This window comes from Gobius niger, assembly GCF_951799975.1.
Source record: "Gobius niger genome assembly, chromosome: 3".
Classification (NCBI taxonomy): domain Eukaryota; kingdom Metazoa; phylum Chordata; class Actinopteri; order Gobiiformes; family Gobiidae; genus Gobius; species Gobius niger.
The window spans coordinates 43,441,302-43,452,519 of NC_136854.1; the positions used below are offsets into that span (position 1 = coordinate 43,441,302).

Genomic DNA, 11,218 nt, shown 5'->3' on the forward strand with positions numbered 1-11,218 from the left:
CGTTGCATCTCTCACACTGACAGTGGGCTTAAAGCAGGCAAAGCTCGATGGGCACATTTTGGACCCCAGGGCGCGCAGCTTATCGTAGCATCTGGGCGTCTTCTCATGCTGAGAGGGCGTTTCACAGGGCTCTGTGTGGTCCATGGGACCCTGATCCTGAATACTGGCCACTCTGTCCTGCTCAGGCCTCACTGCACGCTGTGTGTGAATATCTTCTTTAAACTCCTGTTCTTCTGTGACCTGTTCCTCCTCAGGAGAGGCCTGGCCTCTGTGACACTGTGTCACTTTCTTTTGGATGGAGCGGAGCATTTCTCTGACATTTCGCATCATTGCTTTAATTTTATCTTTAGGGGGGCTGTAGTTCCTGTCTTTTGACAGAACGATACGCTGTCCCTTGACTCTGCTACAGCAGAGCACAAAGTTAATGTGGCTTGTTACCTGCTCGTTCAGCAGTTTAAGTAGATTCTTTGTGGCCTGGTTATAAGAACCGGCCGCGGACTTAAAACTGTCCCTGAGACCTCTGTGCACGGCTTTGTTCACTGCCTCTTCAGACACCTGCAGACGGCTCGCAGTTCCATCGAGCACGAGGTTTCTGAACGCGTCCAGGATCACATTCGAGAGGGAAGTGATCAGCTCCATGCACATTCCAGCTAGTTCATCCCTGGATTCACGTTTACTTAAATCCAAAGTTCCCAGGCTGTCCAAGAATGACACGACGATCGGCTGAACTGTTTCTGTGGAGATTTTTGGCATGATTTCGTCGAGAGGAGACTGGTTTCCCCCGTCCTCCTCTGGTTGCTCCGTCGTTTTCTCATCGACTGCCTGGACAGTTGTGACGCCTGGCGAGAGACGCTCAGAGTCCTCCTCATCTGAATATAGCTTTTCCATGGTTTTGATCAGGATTTGGGTCGTCGCAGACAGACTTGTGTCCTGCGTTGAACTGCTGTCCATGACTAAATGGATATTTCCTGTTCACTTTCACAGGTTAAACACGATAAACACTTTTTCTGTGCGTGACAGCTCAGAGTACGCCCAGCTATTCACAGATAAATCTCTGAAATGTGAATTTTGGTGTGAATATGCTAATATGAATGTGATGTCATAATCTGTCAGCCAATAGGATTTGTGTTCCGGAATGTGTATGACATCATTGTTTTGATCTGTTTCCACGTTACTGGGTCACGTTCTAGAAGGTGATGATGTCATAATCTCAGGTGCAGGGCAGGGCCAATAGATACAGACGGCATCTCTGGAATCGCCCATATATGGTCATGTTTGAAAACAGTTAAGGGGGAAAACAATTTTGAAAAAATCTAAAGTTTCTCTAATTATTTAAAAACGACTTGAACAAATGCTGAATTATGAATATAGTTTTCTACTAAATAATGATACAAAGACATGGAGAGGAGCAAAGTGGTTCAAAAGCCTATAGATACATAAAAAAAACGGAGAATGCTAACATGATGCTACATGTTAGCATCGGGCTAATGCTAACGGTTAGCTAGCGCTAGCTACAACTGCCGTTTTTTCACTTCTACTGAACAATCTGCTGTGAGAAAATATCCACATGGGCCCGATTTACACTTGACTTTATTTGTATGTGATAAATAAGTTCATATTCCACCAGAAAATGGCTAAAAAGAGTGAAAAATGTGTTTCCCAAAAGATTCTATTTTCCCCCTCGGCGAAGCCACGCCCCCTTCTATGACGAAATGCCGTCTGTATCTATACTATTCTATGGGGAAATCTCCAAAACGAAAACTGGCAAATGTTGTACCTCATCAGTATTCGGTCGTGAGTGGATGCACAAACTCTCATGTGGATGCTAACGTTAGCAACAAAGGACGTTTTTTCGCTTCTACTGAACAGTTCGCAGTGAATAAACCATCCACATGAACCTGAGTTTGACTTGACTTGTGTGCGATTAATATGTTTATAGTCTTATAGTTTTATTTTACTGTATTGATAAATCTGACATTAATCAAACGTGCTGGTATGACAGGAAAAGGCAGTGACAGCGGCTCATATAAAAGGCTTCCGCGGGAGGTTTAGAAAATATTAAAAGAGTGGCAGCTAGCCTTTTAGCGTAGCAAAATCTTTTAAAACATACTCACGCGGTATTCTTGCCACAGCTGTGGTAGCTCGGCGTGGCGTCCGCCTAAAGCTCCGTCCACTGTTGACCGCTTAGGATTCCCTCGTTTTGTTAGCAGGTAACTCTTATCCAAGACCAATATGTAACTTTATTTGAATAATGCCTAAGATGCGCCCTTATTTGTGCAGCTTCAGGCATGGAAACTGCTGTCTTGTCTGGTCCTCTCTCTTCGCTCTGGAACAAGTGCAACCGAATGACTACGAAATCGTGTATTGAAGTAACGAAAACCTGGTACTGGATAAAGGACTGAAATTATGGACAAGTGGTACAGAACTTGCATTAAAGGTAGGGCTGTGCAATTAATCAAAATTCGATTACGATTTCGATTACAACAGTAAACGATTACAAAATTAGCATAATCGCAAAAAATCGATTATAATTTTTTTTTTTTCAAAAAAATTTTGTTCAATTTTTTTTTTTACATTTTTTTTCACATTTTGGGATTTTTGTCACTTTTCTGCTAGATTTTTGTCATTTTTTTTGATGGATTTTTGACATTTTTTTGATGGATTTTTGTCATTTTTTTGATGGATTTTTGTCATTTTTTTTGATAGATTTTTGTCATTTTTTTGATGGATTTTTGTCATTTTTTTGATGGATTTTTGTCATTTTTTTGATGGATTTTTGTCATTTTTTTTTATGGATTTTTGTCATTTTTTTGATGGATTTTTGTCATTTTTTGATGGATTTTTGTCATTTTTTGATGGATTTTTGTCATTTTTTTATGGATTTTTGTCATTTTTTTGATGGATTTTTGTCTTTTTTTGATGGATTTTTGTCACTTTTTTGATGGATTTTTGTCACTTTTTTGATGGATTTTTGTCACTTTTTTGATGGATTTTTTTTAAAGGCAACAAATAATCGTTTGAATAATCGTGATTTCAATTATGACAAAAATAATCGTGATTATTATTTTTTCAATAATCGAGCAGCCCTAATTAAAGGTAGCAAATTGTGCGCTTCGAAATGGAACTCAACAAACGCAAATAGATGTTTTTAACTTATAGAAAAATAAAGCAAACTTTTGTAAGATTGACATTGCCTGCCTGTCATTTTATATCATAACGAACCTGTGTGCCTTGTACTTTGTCAATCTGTATTTAGTTAAATCTCTAGGTGCAACTCCTGGGGTGGCGTTGTGGCATTTTAATGGGATTGGGAGACAGGGGCACTTGAGTGTTATCACATCTGCGGGACAGCGGGGCAGTGATGGAGCTGCTGGGACGGAGGGATGGACAGATAATTGATGCAGACGCTCTCACCGAAAGACACTATGTCACTGTGTCAGGGTCAAAACTGGGAATGTCTAAAGGAATTATAAATAAACTGGTTCATTCATGGCCCGTCTGCAGGTCTAACTGGAGCTCACATTGGATTCATGTTTCTGATGTGAAATGTAGCGTTTCCAACAGTGTCTAAAGATCTAACGCTCAGAAGGTCCCGGGTTTGATTCCCACCTGGACGGGGCCTTTTCTGTGTGGAGTTTGCATGTTCTCCCCGTGTTAATACTACGCTGACAGAAAAGACAAAGGGACAGAGGGATTTTGTGCATCCAATTATACAATGGAGATCTTTTTTTTTCACTCAGACTTGGCTGTAAATACTGTTTCTACTCTGGGTTCATTATACTGAGAAGTGAAGAAGGAAGTCATGGAGCTTCTGCTGGATGTAACAATGAAAGATTGAAATTCAAGTTTTCCTTTGCAATACGTGGGAAAATCCTGAATATTTTAACCCCTTAACTCCCGCCTGAACCGAGCACATTTTCTCCAGTTTGGCTTTACCCCAATCTAAAAGCTTCTGGGAAAAAGGTGTGAAAATAGCAACAAAACTGAGACGAAAACAATGATGGAAATGTGAGAAAAAAGTGAGAAAACATTGACAAAAAATTGACGAAAAAATGACAAAAATGAGCCGAGTTCTTTTTGATTTTAGGCAACGCAGAGAAAACACCACGGTTACATTGGTGCTGTGAGACCCGTCGTACTCTGGGCCAGGGTTCAACCAGTCCACACGTGTTTTGTGGATCTGGAGAAAGCGGCTCCAAATCCGAGGCCATGGTTTTCCCTCTGGAGGTGTTCCAGGCATGTCCTATTGGGACAAGGCCTCGTGGAAGACCCAGGACACGCTGGTGGGACTATGGCTGTTTCCCAATTGCCAGGATCCTCGGCGTCTCGACCACTTCGGACGTCATTTGCGTCATCACGGCGCCGCCAAGTGGTTCCATTTCACCTGGACCACTCGCCCCCTCTCAGCTCGACTCCTCCGTTTGGCTCATTTACGAAGGATACAGGAGTGGATCGTCCGCTGCCTCGGAGAGCTGAAATTACCCATGATGCACTGCAACATAGTTTCTTTTTTCTTTTCTCGCAAAACTTTATTAGTTTGAACTCACTTTAAAAAAAAGTTGTGTTCCACATAAACAGTTTCCTGGCCTCTGTTATTTATAAAACAGTTGTTTTAATGAGCATAGATTGACACGTGACCTGACGCAGCCGCTCCGGAGGCCGTTCCATTTGAGCTCGAAGGCGGCGGAGAGAGGACACTCCGCTCCGTTTTGGAGGAGCCGCCACCGAGGACGTCAACAAAGTGGCCAAACGGAGGACGGATCCTCGCAATTGAGAAACAGCCTATGTCTCCGAGCTGGCCTGGTGTGGCCTCGGGGTCAGAACAGCTGGAGGAGGTGTGGCCTCGGGGTCAGAACAGCTGGAGGAGGTGTGTGTGGATCGGGAAGTCTGGGCATCTCTGCTGAGACGCTGCCCCCGGAGGAGGATGGAGGGATGGATGGTATTACATCGTGTACTGAGGGTTCCAGGGGATAAACAATGAAGAAGCAAAAAGAAAAAACAACAAAAAACAAAGACAAAGAACAAACAATAAATAAGTAAAAAATAAGGGGGAATAAAAACATAACTCATAAAATAAAACAAAATTCCCAGACACAATAAGGCACTTAAACCACATTGAATTTAGAGCAGATATTTACAGTTTTCTGATGGGCTGATTGTATTAAGGTATGTGTTGAGATCTTTATGAAAAACTAAGAACATTGTTTTTTGCCGACTACATTTGTTTTGTAAATATAGAATTTTGCGAGGATCAGAACCAGATTGATTTGTCAAAGCCATCATGCAAAAAACCACAGAAAAAACACACACGTCGAAAATATAATTTAAACTGTACGTTTCATTCATCTGCAATGAGCTTTGAGATGTCTTTCCAGAGTTTTTGAGAATGATTGCGGTACCAAAACAGATGTCGGATCGGAGCAAAACGTACAGTAAGTGTCTATACTTGACTTGAATCTACTCATATAGTGTTTAACGGGGTAGATCTTGTGCAAAATATGACCACACCTGAGACCACGGGATGTTGTCAAAATAGCTGATGTCATAATGGTTTCACTTTTGAACAAAGAGCGAATTAACCTGTTCTTTGCCGACCCAGACCAGCCCATGCCACAGCAGGTAACACAAGGATCAACAAGTTGCATTGCCCGAGGGAGGGTACTTTCTCAAGGCACCCATTGGAATCAAATTAATTACAGTTGTAGATTCTTCTTCACTTGCCTATCCAAGCCAACCCAGCCGCCTCACTCTCACGAGCTTTGAGCTTTCGTGAATGATTCTTCAGTAATAATGCTCCACGTAGGTGAGGTGCTGAAGGCTCAGGTGGGGGAGAGGCTCATGGAAGCAGCGGAGGAAATATTTATGCTTTTTGAACAAGCTTTCGCAAAATATAAAGATAAATATGAAGATGAGATTCTATGGTCCACATTACTGCAACAAGCCAACAAGCTTCATGAAGAAGGTAAGGACTGAACTCCATCCATCCATTTTCTTCCGCTTTATCCGGGGGCCGGGTCGCGGGGGCAGCAGTCTCAGCAGAGATGCCCAGACTTCCCGATCCACACACACCTCCTCCACCCTGCGAAGGAAACCCATTTCGGCCGCTTGTATTCGCGATCTATAAGGACTGAAGTGAATGACAAAACTAACAAAAATCGCTTTATGCTTTTGTAGTAGTAGCCTATTAGTAGTAGTCAGGGGCGTCGGACTGGGGGGGGTAAAGGGCACTGAGTACCCAGGGCCCAGTGCAGGGTGGGGGCCCTCAAAAGTGCTGCAAAAAGCGTTCTGTATTGTACTTTCTAAATTTCATGGGGGGTCATGTTTGGTTTTTTCGGGACACTGATTGATTCAGGCAAAACAATGCGTTAAAAACACATGGACTTTTTAAAAGGCAGTCGTGGCCTGGTTTAAAACAGGAGGGGCCAATTTTCATCATCACCAAAACACCCAAGAACCTCACCCTTGTCACCTAAAGTAAAGAACTACTTTCTGCAAATGCGAAGTTTTCAGGGCTTTGGGATCCACCGTTACCCTTGGATGACGAGCCGAGGACCCAAATCAAACTGTAATCTGTCATATATCGTATAAAATATTGTATTTTCCACACAAGGAACAGGGCTGAAATACAATGGCTGCTAGACTTTTCGGGCCCTGACCCCCTTAAAAATAGCAAACAAACTAGGCATCCATGTGTTTGTTTATGAAGCATTTTTTTAGGTCGACCTATTTTTTCACCTGGTTAGGCTATATATAGTTATGTTATAATAGAAAAAAAAAAATGAACTGCACTTAGGGCTGTGCAATTAATCGAAATTCGATTACAATTTCGATTACAACAGTAAACGATTACAAAATTAGCATAATCGCAAAAAATCGATTATAATTATTTTTTTGTTCAAAAATGTTTTTGTTCAAATTTTTTTTTTCACATTTTTGGATTTTTGTCACTTTTCTGCTGGATTTTTGTCACTTTTTTGATGGATTTTTTGTCACTTTTTTGCTGGATTTTTGTCTTTTTTTTTGATGGATTTTTGTCATTTTTTTGATGGATTTTTGTCATTTTTTTGATGGATTTTTGTCATTTTTTGATAGATTTTTGTCACTTTTTTTGATGGATTTTTGTCACTTTTTTGATGGATTTTTGTCACTTTTTTGATGGATTTTTGTCATTTTTTTGCTGGATTTTTGTCACTTTTTTGCTGGATTTTTGTCACTTTTTTGATGGATTTTTTGTCACTTTTTTGCTGGATTTTTGTCACTTTTTTGCTGGATTTTTGTCTTTTTTTTGATGGATTTTTGTCTTTTTTTTATGGATTTTTGTCTTTTTTTTTGCTGGATTTTTGTCTTTTTTTGATGGATTTTTTTTAAAGGCAACAAATAATCGTTTGAATAATCGTGATTTCAATTATGACAAAAATAATCGTGATTATTATTTTTTCAATAATCGAGCAGCCCTAACTGCACTGTCAAATTATCACTGTTTTGTGGTTAAAGAACATAAAATATGAGCGCGGGTCCACCAAGATAGTTTGTACCCAGGGCCCAGAATTTGGCGCTACGCCCCTGGTAGTAGTTATGGTGAAATATAGGGCAGGGTCTCATGTTTGTAGAATATTCTGTGCCTTTAGCTGATTGTATGTCCAGGCAATGATCAAATTCAGTCTAACATTGAGTTTACTTATTGCGAAAGAAGAAGAAGAGTAGTTAATAAAGTAGTTGTAGTAGTAGTTGCTTTTAGTTGTGTTGTGAGTCATGCTTGTCTTTGTTGCAGCCTATACTTAGTGGTTTGCATGTTCTCCCCGTGTCTGCGTAGGTTTCCTCCGGGCGCTCCGGTTTCCCCTACCACTAAAAACATGCACAATAGGGCAGGATGAATGATGTGTGTGAGCGACTGTGTGGTGGTCAGACGTTGGTGCAGACGTTGGTGCAGACGTTGGTGCAGACGTGAAAGCGCTTCTGTCAGCCTCCCCCAGGGGAAACTGAAGCTACAAACGTTTGTCACCACCGAGTATGGAGTGGATGTACAATTGTCTCATGTAAAGCGCTGTGATGTGGAAACACATAACACATTTTTTGATGTGTTTTTCCTCATATGTATGACTGTAATCTGCCCCACCTTAATGTCCCCATAGGCCCCGGGGCTTTAACAGAATTGTAGGCCCCCTACAATTGCTGGGTTGCAGGTGACATCACAGCGTTCTAAAGGCCAATACTATTGTATGAAGGAAAAAGTATTTTGTTTTTGAGGAAATTTTTGGTCTTGTACAGAGAGATCATTGACCCAGTGAAAGATATTAATGATCATTTATGTAATTCATACATTTTCTTCATGATGTCACCGGACCCAACGGGGGGCAGGAGCCTGTTTTTCCTATTAACAGCATTGCACTTTCACAAGCCATAGCTCAAAAGAAAATGTATGAATTACATAAATGATCATTGATATCATTCACTGGGTCAATGATCTCTCTGTACAAGACCAAAAATTTCCTCAAAAACAAAATAATTTTTCCTCCATACAATAGCATTGGCCTTTAGAACGCTGTGATGTCACCTGCAACCCAGCAATAGGTAGCGTTCACGTGACATCACAACATTCTAAAGAGCCATAGTTTAACATTGAGGTGGAGGTCAACTGACGGTAACTATGGTAACTGACAAAATGCATATTTTTATGTCTTTGTTTTTTGGCTCATGTCTCAGTCATTACTGGAGGAATCCACATGAAACACAAACTGTCACAAAGTTCATCGTCTCCTCTGTCGGCACATATGAGCTAATGTACAATTATTATCTCTGAAAAATATCAAAAAGTGGTGACAATATGCGAAAACATGACCATGATGTTGTCCAATAGAAAGGACTTTCAGACAAAAAAATAATATCACAGGTTTGTGAATCCGATCACGATCAAACACTGAAGAGGAAAAACATTTGTTAATTTTCGTTTTGGAGATTTCTTCCAAAAACTGCATTTCTCCCATAGAGTTTTATTGGCCCCGCCCTCCACCTGACATTATGACATCATCACATTCTACATCGTGAACGCCGCCTATTGTTTTTATCGATGTTAATACTACTGATCATTTCTCTTATTGATATGGTTCTTTATCGTTTCTCTTATCAATTCATCAACAAATATAAATGATAATATTTATTTATTTGTATATTTGGTTGGGTACTGCACGTATAAGTACATAAAGAGGACAGATTCAGACGGGCTCATTACGACGTGTAGCGCGGATCCTAAAACAGCGCAGACGTTTGGGATGGTGCGAGCGGTGCCTGTATCTGCAGCGTTAATGAAGGAGTCACACGGTTCCCATGAATTACTCATCAGAACCGGTTCTTGTAGATACTCGTTGCTGCTCCAGTGGGACAAAGAGCCACTACAAGGAGCCTGAAGAGCCGCGGGTTGCCGACCCCCGTGATAGGCCCTTGACTATGGTCATTTTTCCCAAACATTCTTACGGTGGCGCAGCGGTTAGCGCCTCCGCTTCACAGCTAGAAGGTCCCGGGTTCGACTCCCACCAAGGACGGGGCCTTTCTGTGTGGAGTTTGCATGTTCTCCCCGTGTCTGCGTAGGTTTCCTCCGGTTTCCCCTACCACTAAAAACATGTGCAATAGGTGAATCCTCCAGCCAGGTGATTCTGACCATCAGCCTGGCTCCACATCATGGAGACGGGTCCCCGGGCGCAGCACTGCCATCGACCACTGCTCCTTACGGGTTTCCCCAGCGGCATCGAAGGATGGGTTTAATGCAGAGGACAAATTTCCCTACGGGGACAACAAACAAAGAAACAAAGATACTTATTGCCTGAGGGGGATTTTCGACAGGACCAGACCAGTTCACTTGAAACAGAAACTGGTGTGGGCTGAACTGGTCTGGTGCTGTGGAAATCCCCACCATTATTAGATCAAGTACAGACAAAGTCAAAGTCTGTCCCAAGCTCAACGTGTCAAACTCATTTTGGGTCGTTGGCCACATATAATAAGAACATAAAACTTCTGGGAAAATGTATTTCAATCCATGAATAATCATTCATTTTGAAATGGTGCTGATTTGATGAAAAGCCCGACAGGACCTAATAAATAATTATGACTCACACATATTGCACTTTACGAGCCTGTTTCCCAAGTTTCTCAAAGTGCTACATTATCATCCTGCTTCATTCACTCCACACGCTGTGGTGGTGAGCTGCTATTGTAGCCACGGCTGCGGCACACTGATCATTCACCACGTGGCCGTCATGTGTTGTTTACATCCTGGTTTCCTCTGGCAGACACTACACAGCCCGACGCCTGGTCAACCCGGTCGGGCGAGCTCGTCGACTGCTGAGGCCAGGGCTAAACTGGTCTGACCAGGTATACGTTTTGACACCGACCTTTCACGCAAAAGCTGTAAATACTGTTTAAGCGGCGCTAGCCCTCAGCTAGCTTAGCCCTCGCCGCGCCAAACCTCCAGCACCTGTCCTCAGTGAAGTCCATGAGATAACACACACCGTTCCTTTTTGTCTGATGTTTGTCTTTTCCTTCCTGTTGAACTTTTGATATGTAGATTTTGTTGTCGTGAGAGGCCTAGCAATAAACAAAAAGCATCTTCTCTCACTGTCATAATTCCAGCATCTCCACAATCCTATAATTAGAGCTAATGCCTCTATTTTTTCAACATTTTTCTTTTTTTTTCTCTCTTCTGTCTGCAACAGAGATCCAGACTGTTCCTGCGGAAGTCGATCAGGAGGGAGACCCACCCCTCGAGTCACTGCTTTCTATAAATCAGCAGTCCGGGGAAAACATCAGCGAATGCACTGTCCCACAAGAAGACCGAGCCGAGGACGTGCAGGGGCCTTTTGAAGAGGAGCCGGGCTGCAGCCTGGACGAGCAACATGGCGGCTCTTCAGACACCGATAACTCAGGTGACTGGGAATCTATGGACAAGGTTTCAACTAAAAATGATGCACAAGAACTGAAAGCAGGTCTTGGAGAGAATTCAGGAATTCAGTGTTTCAGGTCAAAAGTAGAATGCTTTAGCAACCATTAGAGAAGTCACGATGTTGATGCCGAGATTAGGGAAGTCATTTTACAAAGGCACAGTCACTCCGAGCGTAGTTATCATCTCTCACGAATAAATATGTCGTGAACTCAAAAAAACTGTCTTGAATGAAGTCCATGAGCAAACACACTATTCCTCTTTTGTCTGATTGTCTTCTCCTCCGTC

The 11,218-nt window shown here is 42.0% G+C and overlaps 1 long non-coding RNA gene across 1 annotated transcript in view; it reads left to right on the top strand.

Moving 5' to 3' along the window:
- LOC306960928 overlaps positions 1 to 10,997 on the top strand; it is a 23,519-nt gene extending 12,522 nt beyond the window's left edge. Inside the window, exon 3 of the long non-coding RNA XR_013792722.1 lies at positions 10,917 to 10,997. This is a non-coding gene — a long non-coding RNA (uncharacterized lncRNA). The remainder of the gene's footprint in view (positions 1 to 10,916) is intronic.
- Positions 10,998 to 11,218: the final 221 nt, after the last annotated feature.